Source organism: Melanotaenia boesemani, chromosome 22 (assembly GCF_017639745.1).
Source record: "Melanotaenia boesemani isolate fMelBoe1 chromosome 22, fMelBoe1.pri, whole genome shotgun sequence".
Taxonomy (NCBI): Eukaryota; Metazoa; Chordata; class Actinopteri; order Atheriniformes; family Melanotaeniidae; genus Melanotaenia; species Melanotaenia boesemani.
Window position 1 is genome coordinate 9,707,566 of NC_055703.1, and position 17,519 is coordinate 9,725,084.

At 38.8% G+C, this 17,519-nt stretch overlaps 1 protein-coding gene across 1 annotated transcript in view; it reads right to left on the reverse strand.

Moving 5' to 3' along the window:
- LOC121633808 (kelch-like protein 29) overlaps positions 1 to 17,273 on the reverse strand; it is a 239,518-nt gene extending 222,245 nt beyond the window's left edge. The window contains exons 1-2 of the mRNA XM_041976071.1: positions 16,829 to 17,273; positions 7,612 to 7,680 (exon numbers count right to left, since the gene is read on the reverse strand). The gene's annotated coding sequence lies outside the window, so the exon portion shown is untranslated. The remainder of the gene's footprint in view (positions 1 to 7,611; positions 7,681 to 16,828) is intronic.
- Positions 17,274 to 17,519: the final 246 nt, after the last annotated feature.

Consider the following 17,519-nt stretch of genomic DNA (forward strand, 5'->3'; position numbering starts at 1 on the left):
CCTCAGGCTTGTATCACTTCATCTACCTCTCTTCTTACCATGATGCTCCCATCACTCTGGAACAGAGTAAATCTGGACTCATCGGACCACATCACCTTCTTACATTGCTCCACAGTCCAATCTTTATGCTCCCTAGCAAATTGAAGCCTTTTTCTCTGGTTAGCCTCACTGATTAGTGGTTTTCCATATGGCTACACAGCTGTTCAGTCCCAATCCCTTGAGTTCTCTTCACATAGTGTGTGTGGAAATGCTCTTATTTTAAACATAGCCCTGAGTTTTACTGTTGTTTTTCTTCGATTCGATTTTATCAAATGTTTAAACAATCACAATCGTTCAGGATTTTTTTTTTTTTTCAACCACATTCTTCCTGAAAGACTTTATTAATGCCTTGGACAGTTCTTAACCCAATTTTAGTTGTTTCTGCAATTTCCTTAGATATTTTCTCTGCTTGATGCCAAGGATTTGACCCTTCTTACCAGCTTTTCCACAACCATGGAAGATGTCTTTCCATATGGTTGTTTAAGAAAAGAGAAGCTATTCATTGCATTGGTTGGGATTAAAAACTTGCCAGCTGAAAGACAATCGCCCATGCAGTAATTATACCTATTTGCCTAGTTAAATCCAGGTGGTGACTTTAAAAGATATATATATATATATATATATATATATATATATATATATATATATATATATATATATATATATATATATATATTCTGTTACTTTTTAAATGATCAAATTTGGTGAGTATTTTTATCACCATCTCATGTATATTTTATGTATGTATAACTGAGCAGATGTATATAAAAAGATGGAGGGACAAAAGCTAAATATTACTGCCTAGAGAATGAGGAGGAAAGTGCAATGTAATATAAGACAATATAATCTTCTACAAAGATGAAATTACCTCCAACTCTGATCTTGGAGGCACCCACTGTTTTATATCAGAGCTCTAGCTGAGTGCCGCACAAGACATTAAGTGAAACAATATACATTATCTGCTGTGATAAGCATCTTATCAACTAAAGACATGCTAAGCTTTGATTTGCAGGTCATGACATAATGCTGCAGCCTGAGGAGACTCGCCTGGAGCCGAGCTCACGGGGACACGCAGGTGTGTGGACAATTTTTAACTAAAAAAAGATGATGTGACATGATGACTTTGATGAGTTTTGCAGATAGATAAATGGATGGGCCGACAGCCAGTGATGCCAATTATTATTCAAGCTTTCAGTGACACATTCCTCCTTTTAAAACTGCAATACAGAAGACAAAGGAGCCTTGAAATAAATAAATGCAACCTGGTAAAGCATGTCTTCATATGTCTGATTGTTAAATAACTTTTTTTTTTTTTTTTTTGCAGTTGTGCTTTTATAAATCCCGGTAATTATTTACCTCTTGGTTCTATCATTAAATTGCAGCTGGCAGAGGACAGGGAGAAAAATACCCACTAAAAACAAGTTGGATCTTTTCTTCTCTGAATAAATGTCATATGTTCTTCATCTTTACCTCAATGTTACAGCTCATTCTGTTATTCAAGACCATCATTTTTTCATTTCTGTTTTGGTAAAACAACAGCTTAGAAGCCTTAAAACAGTAAGTGCCTTTTAAAGTGAGTCCAGGTGACATTCTTAAACTAGCAAAAGAAAAAAATGTTCCATTTCATATCAGAAAGCTTATAATGAAGCTGTAATAAATGCAATGAGCTGTTGCCCATTCAAGTTACATGGTGCTATTTGAAATGCTGCACATTACAGCTCATAAAACTGGTTATTTAAACATCACTGTGGTGAGATAAAGCAGGAAGATGGCACCTTTTTAACAGCTAAGTAGAAAAGTTTCATCTTCTGAGACAAACGTGATCTAACAGCTACAACTTAAATTACTTTCAATGTGGAAGGACTCATTTATTTCACTCATCCAACTCCGATAGAGGACACCAAATATAAAGTAGTCACATACTTTTCCTTTCCATTTATGTGTTCAAGCTGTTCAGACCCTATGGGCACTTTAAGGGAGAGAGACGACATCGGTAGCACGGCTCTAAGTGTCAGCATGCCCCATTCACAGATATTAGCCTCAATAGCCTGGATAAGATGCCGTGCTAAAAACCCCCTGCTGTGTGTATGTGTGCATCAGCCTCTTCGGATTCTATGCTCTTTTAACCGTGGGCCAACCCCCTGAGGAGTCTTGAGTCTTAATCACCGCAGGAGACAATACCTCAATGTTTATGTGACAAGAATATAACCGGGTGTGTACGACAACACGGGTCGCAGTCAGTGTTTATGATTGTGACTTTATGTTCCGCCTCTGTTACGGTCTGGTAACACACAGCATGCCAATCCCCTCCCCCCCATCCACACACACTCACACATCATATATGTGAAACAAACAAATTCGTCTTTTATCATTGCAGCCATCGTGGTGGGCAGCGAAGGCCAGAGGTCGTTTGTGGATGGCAGCAGGGTGAGGCTTGTGAAAGGCCTGACCTCGCACCTCCGCTTTTACCTCCCCCCCACCAATCTCTCTCTCCTCGCAAAGACATTATCACACATGCGCCTCACGACTGCCGGGTCAGGAGGTCACGTCATTAGTGACATTACTTTTTTCTGCTTACAACATTCCTTCATCCCTTCATCCTGAACGAACCCCCATCATTTTCTGTCTCTGCAGCTAAATACTGCGCTCCTCTGCAGACACACAAATGCCTTTTCTAAAGACTTTTCTTTCCACCTTTGTCAGCAGGTGAAGGATCCTTCTTGTTTTAATAATGGTAGAAGTTGGGGGCATTTTTCCCAAGAGGGGCTCAAAAGCTCAGTTTAAAGAAAAGCAGCATTTCAATTTTGCATATTGCAAGACCACATCTGCTGAACTCAGATATTTTTGCAAAATATATCTATGGGAGATGAAATACAAAATGCGACAAGGCATGACTGTTTTAATTTAAAGCCTTTCTTCCTGCACAGCAGGACCTTCCATTAAATACTCATGTATCACAGAGCTTACTTACAAATTAAAGTGAATATACTTGTGTTTAATCCATCTTATCAAATATCCATGTCACTGAAAACCTGGATTGTGGTACATTTATGCCTGTGAGTGACTTGGTTTATAAGCCAGGTTAGTCCAGTTTTTTACATGTGATGAGAAGAAGTGCATCAATCTTTCAGCAGAAGATTTCATCATGGACTCTGAGAAGGTGGAACAGGCATTTCTAACATGTGTTAGAATGTTAAATGTTAATTGACTGGTTGAAAAAAGAATTTGTAGGTGGATCCAATAATAATCAATTAGACTTGGGTGCAATAATTACATTATTGACTTAAAGCACAACATGTGGACTCAACCTCGGCTTTTTGTTGCAGAGCTTCATAACAGCAGCTGTGTATATTTTCATCAGAGATGTCGGCATTATTCAAGTCAACATGAAGCCACAGGGTTTTTTTTCACAGCTCTGTATGCAAATGAAAAGAAAGCCTTTTCTACATATGCACACAGAAAACCAGCACTTTCATTCACTGCTATTTGAAAGGGCGTACTTAAATTATGCTGTGAATAAAGTTCACTGTAAAATTTGAGCCAGTTTTTGTTTACCTATATTTTTCTTACAAGAAGTCAGGCATGTTTTTTTTTAATCTTCTGAAGTGGTCTTCGGCAAAAGCCCTCCAGGCTTTCTAAAATTCTTTTTAAAAGTTTTTTTTTTGTTTGACTATTGGTTGCCTCTTCAGTCCAGTCCTTGAACCTCAGCATTTTCAGAAAAGTGTGCTTTGGTTTGTGAAGACACTGAATACTGACCTATCAAGCATAAGGAGGTACCTAAGGAGTTGTGTCGATCCAAAACAGAAAACATATCAAGGAACAAATAGTTAAATTGCAACTTTAGGCACTTTGTTACCAGCAGCCTGTAGAAAAGACACCAAATTTGCCATTAATTGATATCTTAACATATCTCGGCATGATGCACTGTATCCTAAAATTTGAGGAAACTGGATAAGTGGAAGACAAATAAAGAGGCAGGCCTAAAAATTATAGATTTTTTTCATCTATTGTAAATGTATCTGAAAATGATGCACTTAGTCCAACAAGGACCTGACACAGGACCAGAAAGATGCACCTGGGCCTTCAGCTGATCCATCCACTGTTCACTAAAACCTCATCAGTAATGCTCTCTATCAGGATCAGTCTGTTGAGAAGTCATTCTAGGAAGAAAAGGATGACATTAAGCCAGATGACACAAGAACAGGACTGAAAAAATCAGTGGCAGCAGGTCTTATGTAGTGATGGACAGAGCTAATGAGGGCAGGAGGGGGTCTAGAAAATTTTGATGTGTGGGCCCAGACATGGAAGAAGAGGGCAAATACTAATTAAAACTTAAATAAAAATAAATAAATGAATAAAAGCTTTTAGGTTTTTAGGAAATAATGAACCGATTATTACCACTAAAGTGGTCATCTAATGTAAAAAGTAAAGCAGAATCTGTAAAAGTAACCCACCAATGAGATACACTTAAGTTGTATTAGTGATTCTTTACAACTGTTGGTCATTTAACTTTTCACAGTCATCCCATTTAGTTGTTTTACGACTTTTTCCATCCTCTTCATATAATGTAAACAGTGTGGACAAATATTGCCCACAGGATGCTGTCAAGATAAAATCTCTTTCAAAGCGAGTGTCCTGGTTGGCAGCAGTTCAGGTCAACAGTAATAAATAAAACAAACTACAAGCAAGGAACACAAAGAGATAAATGTAGTATAAAATAAGAAGCTATACAATACGAAAAAAATACACTTCACCACAACTATAGACAAACAGCTATTAAACTAGCTTGACTCTGACGTAGCATCCTGAAATCTAATAAATGTGAGTGGTTTAACACATTAATCCAAACTCAAGCTTAATTTACTGGCTTTCTTTGAGCTTCTTATATCATTTCATTGCTTACGGTGATTAGATTTTGATAAAATCATTCATACATGTATTATCCTCAACATTATCAAAAAGTTGAGGGACAACATTTCTCTCAGCTGGAATATAGAGTACCAGTCCTGAACCCAATGATCCAGAGATTAATCTCTTACAGGCACATAAAAACAACATGACTTTAGCTTAAAAAAGAGACAAAGGTTCCAGCTCTGAATAACGAAGTTTGTGCTCAGTCCTTAGTAGTTTAAGTTCAACTTAAACAAAGGGACTAATTGGATTTCAGAGGCGAGTCTGTGTTACTGCGCACACCTCTGTAATTTAATGCATTCCTTAACAGGAGTGATGTAACTTCACATTAGCTTCTGTACAATCCCCTGCAGCCTTTTATCTACCTCCACATATCAACTTTCACTCATACTGCAGGTAGGCTGCCAGCTGATGGAAGCTTTGTCTGAGCTGCTCTGCGTGCCACCAGGAGACCTGTTTTCCTCCTCGCAGAAGCATGTCATCTATCATTACTAAAGGTGGCCTTGAGATTGATTCTGGCAGAAAGCTCCAGCCCACCGTCTGGGGGCCCCAACATAAACAGAACATACTGCTGGGAAGAAAAGGGTGATGATGACCATTACTTCCCAAGGTATGTGGATTTAAAAAAAAGAAATGCTTGACTGGATCATCTGGGTTTCATCATCTTTTTAAGATGTAAGATGTTAGCCATATATATATATATATATATATATATATATATATATGTGTGTTATTTACAGCGCAAATGCGATTAAATGTCTATAAGTCTCCAGACAAAATTCTTTGGTCTTTTCTTAAATATTTTTAATCAAAGTAAGACACACCCCCTTTATAGAAACTTTCTGTTTTCATTTGGATATTCTTGGAATATTTGCATTTGAAAAAATGATTTAAAAAAAAAAAAAAAGATAAAAAAAAAAAGAATAAAATTTTATCCAATGAATCTTGATGTATAAAAAATTTCCTATAAGGAGGACAAACCTGTACTAAACATCTTTTCCTGCAACATTTATTGAAAGTGAAACTTCACATTATAACCCAAGAATTACAATTTGTCAACCTTAATTTCATGCCACAATGCATCAGAGTTACAATTAGTGGGAACTGATTATTATGTTACATTTGAGGTAGAATTAACTGCTGGGAAGTGATAACTTATGGTGGAAAAAAATAACTAGTGACAGTGTGTCACTAAAACAAATGTGAGTGTGGCTGATTTGGACTGTCCTACACAAAAGTTGGGGGAAGGAATCCATAATTAAAAGCAAAAACCATGCCAATATTTCACTTATGAAGGCTTCTTATTGGTAACATATATATATAAAAACACAACACTGGAGTACTGATCTTGAATGTACACAAATGAGAACTGACAAGAATAGTTAAGAGTGAAAACAAGAATCTTGTTTCCACACGTTCTGACTTCATAAAGAAGCTTGCAGCTGCTCTAAGCATTGGCGCCTTAATGACTGGGGCAGAGAGAGCCATGGCACATAAAGGCCTAATATTATGTTTAAGTGGTCCTCATCAACTTATATACTACTTAAACAGCTAAAAAATAAATACCAACGTTAAACTAAAACAGCTGCAGCTTTATGCATTTCACTTGAAATCGTGCTGGACTACAGACAAAAGTTTCTGTTTGGTTCAGACAACCAAACACAAGCTGCGGGTGTGAGCCATTTAAAATGCATGCAGACCTGCAGAGCTACAACGAGTTAGTTCAAGCTGAACGCAGCATGCACACCACAGCTTCAGAATACACAAGCCACAATTAGCACACAAACCAAATACAGGACAATAATTTTACACCTGACTCCCCCCCTCCACTCCAGTGAGGGCTGAACCTCAGCAAAGAGCACACATAATGATTCCTGTTCATCAGTGATGCACTGACCCAAGACGGGCACATACACATAATCACGCACACACAGAGACACAAAGCCCCGACACACCCCCTTCTTCTCTGATGCCTGTGGCGCCCACGCCTGGTCACCTCGCTCAGGGATCAAAGGCAGTATGTCGTTCTAATCAGTCCTCACAGTGGGCAACCCCATTAATTCAATTCTATTTCATCAGTAGTGATCAGACCACCAGAGGGGTCTGTACATTCCTGGGGTCCCGTGGCCCAGGAGTAATCCTATCTCTTAATGACCAGACTCTAACCCTGTAATTGCTCAGAGACCAACTTGGTTTTGCTTGCTGACAGAATCACAAAATTATTGTGGGAGGGGGGGGGGGGGGGAAACAAAGAGACACAGCTCATTTTCTGGACACGGCAGGGAAGTCAAGCAGAATTAATGACACCATATATCAAATAATTCCAGACGATCGACCCCCCACTCGATCGGGCCAACAACATCCGCATGCTTCTGTATCAAGGAATCAAGTGCAGCTCATTAAAACTGAATTGAAGAGGAACAATTGAATGATTCTTTTTATAACCAAATCTTAATTTTACTTCAATAATAATGTTTATAAAATTACTCATTACGAATACTTTCCATTTAAAGTGAGAATTGCATTAGAAAATGATGAGAAAGATTAGGAATGACTCATAGTTTACAGCCCCCCCCCACCCCTCATCCTTCTGCGTGGTTTGTTTCACAGGGTGATCTTTATTTGGATACAAGATAATGAGCTTTTTATATCTTACCGTACCTTTGGTTTCTGGTGGATGGGGATGCTCATCACAGACAAATTGGATCTTTTGAGTATTGTCGTCTACACCTGCAGAAACAATAACAGTTGGTGAATATGGTGAGGCTGTAAAATGGAAAATTAACATGCCTGAAAGCACGACCATAATATTCTTGTGTAACGCCATCTGTTAATGGAGAAAAATCCGGCATCCCATCACTCAAAATAAATACATAAATAAAAAATTCAACTGTGGAACAATCTGCATCAAGAGATTGATTAGTGTCATCTTTGGTCTGGTAAACAGACAAACGACTACACAGAGGCGTGCTATGATAGACCTACCAATGACTCAAATGACTGTCCTGAGAGAATTTGAGGGGTCAACGACAAATAATTTGGCAGTGGAATAAGGCCAAACTGGCAGCATATGTTTGGAAAGCTCTGTGAGACTGGCAGCAAATGAATGCCTCAGTAAGATTTTTTTTTTTTTTTCAAAGTGGTGACAATTATAAACCAAACTGAAGGCTGTGCTGTTTTTAAGATGACGACAAAGCAGAGGGTTTGCATGGGACGTGACACTTCAAAGGCCTCTTTGTGGAGCACAACAACAATGCTGGTGTTGGCAAAAACAGCAATCCTCTGACTCCTCCATGGTGGCAGCCTTTGGAAGTCACCACATCTCATTCTTTTTCTTGGGAAGGGGAGGGATCAGTGTGGTAGATGCTTATCACTCTAAATTATACCTTGATCACAGGAAATTAAAGAGATAAAGAACAATGCACAGAACACAGAGATAAACTTGCAAAGAAATAAAAACAAGTAGAAAAAGATTTGGCAAAGTATAACCTGTTAAAAAAAAGAATGCATTTGCACTACAGCTCATGATTTTATTAGAAACCAGGGAATCCACCATATGTGAGTTTTATACTAACAGTAAAACAGCATGGTTTTCTGTCAAGACTTAACAAGCACACAGACAGTGCACCATCATCGATCATGAAGAGATATGCCCAAGAGAGGCCTCCATAAACCAGCATGCACGGCGGCCATGCTGGACTTCCACTTCTGTGAATTCTGCTGCTTTGGAGGAAAAACCTCTTGTTCTCTCAAAATGATTACTGGTATTTATTTTATTTCCTGAACCTAAACATCACACACCTGGCTATAATTCTCAGGCACATTAATGTTCACTCCCACCCACTTACTTAAGCAGATGAGGCAGCATTAAGGAGAACAAGGATGTAAATTAGGCCTCCTTTCCATAAAATAAAGAAAAAAATATATGTTTTCCTGAAATATATCAGTTATTAAAATGTGAATTGCAACAGAAGGAGAAATAGTGGTATTTTTCTTTCTTTAAAGCTCTACAGGCAAACTATGTTAGAGTCAAGAACCGACAGTTTCCTGCAATGCTAATCATTACAGAATCTGTGTTTGTGGAGGGACATTAACATCTCTGCTTAGTCATATTTATTCATGTTTTTAAATCAGGTGAGAATCTCTGAGCATTTAAAGTAACCCACTAAAGATTTAGATTTTTTTTTTTTTTTTGCACAGGATGAGCTTCAAAGCAGAAAAGAAACCCCTTTTTTTTAATAAGTGAGACATTATTGAACACTCATTCATCATGTTTTGCTGACTCTACTTCCAAGTCAGATGTATTCTATCTGTAGAACATGATTTTGACACCAGTTTTCCTTCAAAGATTTAAAATGGCTGGATGAAGGCATATTTCTTTATTCTTGAAAAGAAAGAGCGAGAAATAAAAAGTCGTGATTGTGATGATTGTGCAAGAATGGAAGCGGCTACCTTGCCAAATCCTCCTCCGGAGGATGATAAAAGACAGTAGCTCGCTTGGTATTAAACCAATTCTTTCCACCATCAGTTTATGGAGCTAAAATGTGTCTGCAGCTGCTGCAAACAGTCTGAGTCTGGGAAAAAAAAAAAGGTTCTAACATATGGTTGTTTATGTAACAGAGCTAAAATAATCCCAAGGAAAATCTCATTAAAAGTTAAAACATGTCCAACTGTGCAGAAATAAGAAATGTTTCTCAAAAGCCGTGATGAATATCTACCATAATATATTACACTCAGTTTCCACGTCTTATTCCAAAGTCATTTAAACTATAAATGTAAAGATTTATTTAAGTAATATATCTGGGTTTTATGTAAAACAAAATATATACATATAATTTTCTGACAATTAACACATCAGAACATCATTTAAAAGAAAAAAGCTTTTTATTATTTATTTATTTGAGAAATTAGAGATGTTTTCCATTAACTCCACACAACGAAAAGTCATTTACTTCTCCCTATAGATTTATATTCTGTCTCCGTTTCTCCAAATTATCTGCTTGCATAGATGTAATGAACAACATTTGTAATTCATCAAGTAACAGATGAAAAACAACTAAATAAATTTCCTCAAAAGGCTTGAATAAAAAGGTAAATCGCCTGGTGATGCCATTTTCAGGACTGGCTGCAGCCGGATTTATTTAAAAAAAAAGACGTGGCTCCCTCTTTTAATCTGAGGGATGCGCAATGAAAGTCCTGTCATACCAATTACCACAAACTTGTCAAATTGACGGCCAGCTACAAATCATTTATGTAATTATCCATTGATTGAAGCAGCTATCTAACTGTGAAAAAAACACTTGCAGGAATAATAGATCAAGTTTAATGGCATTTCTTAATCAGAACGCTCAGCAATCAGCAGAGACCAATTAGGGCCTGAGAGATAGAGAACCGCCATTAATAATCAAACTTGGCTGCCATCACATTGGCTCCATTTTCGACAGGTTCTTGGAGTTGTTTTCAAGTGGACTATTCATTTCAGGGTGAGAGTACTGTTGCTAGATTCAACACTTATAAAATGTCCCCAAAAATGAAGCAAAAAGTCCTCAAGCTGCCATTTTTGAGCAGTTCTAGCACAGTTAAAAGGTTTCCCTGACAGAAAAAAATAGAGAAAAACAGAGAAAGTGAATTTATTTCCGAGATACGAGTATCTTGCTAAATAAAATGCTCAGAGCAAGAAATGTTCTCCGTAAAGCTGCTAAACCATGCAAGGGCCCACAGGGACAGAGCAGTGACAAGTGATATCTTTACCATACCACCTTCAGCTGCCGCCTTATTAACATTATGGTCAGTTTTATCGCGGGGGAAGTCTGTGCGTCTTTGAATACAAAAAGTACCCAAACTCCAGGACATAAAATGCACAAAGTGCACAGAGACCAGGCAGGAATGTTGCCCTTTATGTCTTTCCAGGCAGAAGTTTACCTCTCTTTGCATTCCACTGTCCTATTCCTCAGCTGCAGATACGACTGTCGAGTGCCTGACTTTTAAGCCTACTCCAATCAACTATATGGATGTAAAAAGAGGTTAAGTAAACAGGGTTGCATCTGAGTAGAGGCAGTCGTGCAGCCAATGTCATGTATGAATGTCATGTTTTAACGGCAACACCAACCTGACAGACAACACAGGTATTTTAGCAATCAGTCTGCGAGCAAAAAACAGGCTGTTGGCATTACTATTCATTGCCGTATGTTGCACTGTAATTCCTTAATTCAATAAATGATCCTGGTCACTTCGTTGCAGGTATTTATACATGAATTATGGAGCCAATATTTTATAATCTGTTGTAGTCTTTGGGAGAATATATTCAAGCAAAGACAAACAGGTTGTAAATATGGGGCTCTACAGATAAACATAACACCTTCTCCAAACCCATGATTTATGTATCCTCTTAACTCAAAAGCCACCTTTCAACTTGCACTGCTGGAGTATGCAAATCAGACACGACTGAACTTAATTGTAAAATATTTACATATTCATTTCTCTAGAAATAAATGATTTTGAGATTTCCAGATGCACTACCGAGTTATACCTCAAAATAAAGAATGCAGTCACATCCCAGTTTGCAGGATAACATAAAGGTCACAGTGAATTTGGAAGATTAAAGCCTGCTTGACATAAAATATTGCCAAAACATCGGCTATTCTAGGTTTTCATCTGAAGTTTGGTACAAACGATAAAGTCATGACAAAAATAAAAAAAAATACCTAAAACACGCAGTTTATACTCTGTAGTTGTAGCAACTGCAGTTGCAGGAACAGCAGCACAAGAACTCAAACAGTTTGATTGTAATTTCCCCAGGGTTTGTAGAAGAATGGCGAGGAAAATGAGCTCAATTGTCTGTGGTGATCAGTCAAATTTCTTTTCCTCTTAAAGTAATTTCAAGTCTGGTTTGCCTTATGTGGATCGACCTGGTCTGAGCCTGGTAATCCTCCTCAAGCTTTCTCCAGCATGCTTCACATTTGGTTCTCTCTCTCCTTAAGGCAGATTCAATTATTCTATTTTTAATAAATTATTACATAATAATCTGCATCCCGTTAAGGACCCAGGCTCTCTCAAATATACTTGCAATATTTTGCAATTTTAACAGCTCAGCCGTACCTAAAATGGGATTTATATTGTATTGTAGATTATGTTTACTCTAAAGTAGAGGTAAGACAGTGAAGTGAGCCTATTTAAATAGACGAAGGAGCACAAATTCTCCATAGCAAGGGTATTAGGAGGCCTGCATTTTAAAAAAAGCAATAAGCAAATAAAACAAAGAATTGTTTTTGTTGTTGTTTGTGAGGGGCTACAAGATGAAAAAGATTCCCCATGTCTACCTTATTCTTAACCACCCCCTCATATGGGTCTAACAGGCTTAACCTGCCCCCTATGGAGCCTCTCTCTATGCGCAGCCTCCTAGGGTGCAGGGGCCCCCAGATGCAGCCTCATAGGCCTGAGTCCAAATCCAAAACAACACCCACCTGCTCTGAAACATATGGAGGGAATTCAGAGTTTATGTGGGTGTTTGATTCTAATATTTCTTTTTGCTTTAAAAATCAAAGTTTGGTTAAATCTATGGCTAAATTTGGAATTAGGTATTTATTTGTACAAATGGCTCTTGGGCTTCACTCTTGAGGGGTTTCCAGCAGTGTGTGGGTGGATTTGCTTGGCTCCGACTCCTGAAAAGCATTGCTGATGGATTTAATAGAAAATAGGAAGGTGACAACACAAAAAACAAAAAGAATAAAGATAACAGCACATTTGTTTACAGTATAATGCTTGAATACTCTCTTTAACAGGCACGTTGGGTTTTTTTTTCCCCCATTTGTAAATAAAATTAATTTAAAATAATTTTTAAAACAATTGTTGATTAAAAGCATATTCATCTAAACTATGGACATAACAAAGTCAGTTAAATTTAATTAAAATTTCTTCCATTTCAGAATGCAAGAGTTTCTTTAAATGACAGAAACAGTGAAAGTGATCTTCCAACTCAAATCTCCATGGACGTAGCAGACACACAGCTTAGTGCATTTTGAGACCATTTGGGTCTCTGAACAGGGAAACTGTAGGCTTTTTAGAAATGTGATACCAGCATCATGAGTCCTTCAGTGACTGTGTTCAAGAGAGCAGCTGAAGAGACTGCTTTTCATAGTTCACTGATTTCTAAAGAGCTTGGGAAGCACGCCATTCGCTCGTGGCCTTTTGCCCTGTATCTTTGCAAGTAGATTATGCTTTGTAATAGCTGCTGATGCAAAATTATTCAACATTGTATTCAAGCAATAATATCACTGCCACGGAAATCCAATAAGGAAAGCATAAAGGCTGCAGCGGGATCTGCAGATGACTCATTTGCTTCTAGTTGGCAAAGAAACAGAATTTGTCTCAGAAATTTCTGAGTCATGACCATCTTTATTGTCCTTAGCTGTGCAACAAAGATAAAACATGCTGGTCCTCACTGAATAGGTCAGCTACTAGAAACAGAGACTGTAAACTCCGCTGCTACAAACTTCTAAAGGGGTTACTCTGAAAACTGATGGAATCAGAGGGAAGATAATGTCAAATAAAGGAGAATATATCAAAAAGACAAAAAACAAGCTGTGTGTATGAATGTAGCCACTACAGAATGAAGCAGCCACCCCCTGCAGCAGTCTTATAACTTGTTCAAGCTGTGTAAAAAATAACATTGGGGTTTTACAGGGATTTATGTGCCAGAGTAAGCTAAGGTAAGCTAACCAGCTGCTGGCAGCAGATTTATGGTCATCATGAGAGCGAGAAAAGCAAAACTCACGCTGAGGCAGCAAATAAGAACACCTCCTGAATCCTCTGATATCATTTCCTCATTTAGCAAAATAAATAAATAAATCCCACTTAAAACAGAGGCTGATGTTAATTTTAAGTTGTGATTACATTACTCATAATTATAAAAAAATATTTTGTTAAAAATTATTCCATAGATGCAAAGTGCAGTCAGCAACACAATCCGCTTCAGGATTAAGAGGCTCTTGTATTCACAAGAGCTAAAAGCATTTTTGATTATGTCAAACTTGCACAAAGCATGAGTAAAGGTGAAATATTCACGCTGTGTACAACCAGCATGATTCTGCTTGAGGAAAATGAGTTATTTTATACTGAAAAGATTTTTTTACCAGTCTGATCTCATTGTATCTGCTTGCCGACACCATTACAGGAGAATATAATCACAACAGGGAAGTGAAAGACACTAAGAGAAAACCCATATGCTGCAACTTTAATAAGCATTTACAATATACATCCATCTGCAATCATTCTTATAGCCTCTTCAAAGTGATGGAGACTGCTGCCTTAAAAGACAAGAAAAAAAAAAGTTGAAGAAGAAACTGTGCAACAAAAACGTGCCCATGTATTCAAGCAATCAATGAAACAGACTTCATTGTAGAAAATTGAGTAAAGATCTGCAAGGGCACATCTTTGTCATGTGACTACAGAAACAAAGAGACAGTTTTTAACCTTGAAGAAAATGGAGTTCATCTCCTATCAACGGCAAAAAAAAAACAAAAAAAAAAACAAAACATGCACAACTGCTCTTCATTTTCATTTTGATTGGGAACATGTTGTTCCAGATTGGTCTTCTAATTTCTATTGTTCCAACAGAATCTGTGTTTACCGCCTACTATAATCACATTTTATTATTTTGCTTTGGTTAGCAGCTGCAGATGAACGGAAGCATTACATGGAAACTAAAAAAAAAAAGAAAAAATAAAAAAAACTTCAGTGACACTGCTTAACACAGCAGCAGAGGCTCTATTATGTTTACGGCTGTTTTGTGGTGGAAAAAATAGTTGAAAACAGCAGGACATCATGTGGTCAATAACAAAATTTCTTCAATCCAATGCTCTGATGGCAACCTTGGCATTCATATAATGCTCAAGACCAATCGCAGCCTTTGAGGCAGAAGAACAATGCAACTCACCATAAAGAAAAAAAAATGCTTAGACGGCACAAGGAGCACAACAAAGAGCCCTGAAGAGTTGGCCTCCAAAACACCACAGATCTAAATTTGATCCAGCTCTCCAGATGCACTGAAACCAACCCGATCCAAGAGGCTCCACTCTCCTACCCACAGGATCCAAATGATCCACTGCCAACATCCCTAACCTGACGCCGCAGGACGCCCCGACAGGCCAAAGCTGCTCGGGCTGTACAACACAACACAATGCTGCGGCTGCGGTCAATTATGCACCCCTTACCTAGCAGAATCACTCTGCTTCTTGGGAAAAGATGTGAAGTGGGGGGAGACTGCCTTGAGCTAGAGTATTGTAATTTGCTGACCATAACAACGAGAGTCATTTTTCGCCTGCCCTTTACTAATAGGATAAATGCCTCGGGTAATTTCTAAATGAATTCCTCAGGCCGTGGTGGTTCCCCAGGCCCAGCTAAACCACATTTATGATAGAGAAGGATTATCCCTGATTGAGTTTATTGCAGAGAAGCTTGTGACAAATAGAAAAAAACCCCACAATGATTCCACAGAGACAACAATAAAGGTCTGTACCTTTACACACAATGCAGAGTGTTTAGACCTCTGATTTATGCTGACACCTCTCTATATTGCTGCCCTGTGATCATCCAGCTATGGTGACTGGTTAGTCTAAACATGCAGAGGCAGTCCTCGCTGATGGCCAGCACATGAGGTGAGAAGACCCCTGCTAAATGGCTCCAGCTCTGAAGAAATGTATTGTTTTTCCTCACTGATTGCAGAGCGCCCGGTGTGCACATGGAAGGACTAGGACTAAAGCCCTTAATCTCCCCCCATCCTTGATTTGCGATAGCCTGCTAGGTTTTCAAATGTCATCAGTGGGGAAGAGTGTGTCCTGCTTTTGGCCCACATGCTCAGCCCATTAACACAACAACAACACAGGGTGCATCCATTAAGGAAGAGAAACACAGTCGTGTCTGACGGCTGCACATCTATTTATATAGAGTAACCCACGCTCACAGTGTGCTCGTAAACAGGCATAAGAGCCAAGACCAGTGAGGACTGACAAGTGTGCTGTTGGATGCAGAAGTTCATAATAAATCATTTTAAGTATGGATAAGAATAATAAGTGATAATAGTATGACAGTTATCTACTTCAAGCACTTTTTCATTTTACCGGGAAAGTTAGAAAAAGAAAGTGAAACACTGCTTGTCATCTACTTTTAAATTGATGAAAACAAAGTCCATCTTTAACTGAGGAGGGGGAAAGCACAATGTCCCTACAACTAGTGCTCTCAGCAAATCCATTGCCGCTCACTGTCATAACACGTGGGACTTATGATGAGCAATGCTTTCCTATCTGGAGGATGAGTCTTTTCTACTGCAGGATACGACTTTTACATATCTGTAGGGCATAAGAGGATTTTATAATTATTCTACTGCATATTATCCGTTGTAGCAAGGACAATTATTATATAAATTGAGGTTTTTTTTAGTCAATATAACCATCGACATGACAGTTTACCCATGGCTTCATTAGGACCTGTCATTTACGCACCGTTTAGGACATCAAATTTGACAATATTTTAAAATAAGTTAAACTAATCGAAGATGCTTTTATACACATAATAATATCACATACTAATACACTATCTGCCAAAACCGATCTCTTTCTAATTATCACGGAGACGTAAAGTTAGGGCTTTTTTTCCCTTTTTTGTAGGAGCGCTTGCGCACAACGTGAGCGCCGCACACACCATTTGGTAGGCTATGGTCCTCAGCTCAGGTTTGGCAGTGAAATTGATGATCCTCCTCCTCATTCACTCCCGATAGGACAAGTGCCCGTGTCGGAACTCTCCCAACACAAAGCATGTCAAAATGAAGAGTGCACGGAGTCAGCCAGGTTACTGTTCGCACCTCCGCCGCCTGAGCGCTTACCTCTCTCAAACCGCTCGCTGCCTCCGTTCGCCCCGGCGTTTGTCCTTGTTTTCGCTACGTCGCTGATTATGTATGAATGCTGTCTTTATCCGGAAAAGACTGCAGTTGCATTTTACACCAAAGGGAGCAACACTGTGCAGCGGTAGCGGCTATGTGCTGCTCGTCAAGTGTCCTGAAACTGCTTCGCTCCGCGCGTCACCAAGTGGAGTGCAAGACTTGGCAGACGCTTCTTTCCGTGTTCGTTGCGCGGCGGCGGATCTGAGATGTAAGCGACTGGCTCGGACCGACTGGCACACCGTGTGGCCACTTTACTTCCGATTCTGCTCCTCCCATTTCACTTTGTTTTGCTGACACCAGCCCTACAGCGCCTCCCGCCCGCCACTCTGCGCAATTACGTGCATCCACAGAGCGTATTGGCTCACAGCATCAGCAGAGCTGTCCTCTCCAGAGGGTCTTGGGATCATTAGCAGCCATCACGGGAATTGCAAAGGTTCGTGTAGATCCACAATTGGGCACGATTTATTCCATATCATAGATAAACAAGACAAGTTAAAACCACTTTATATTTTGTTTAGTTCTCCTCACTCGCAAATAACCAAAGCAAGTAGTCAAAGCACTGCAGCTTTTCTGTCCTACCTTGTATTTAAATGCTGATTATTGCATTCACTTAGTATCCTGGTTTTAATTCAGC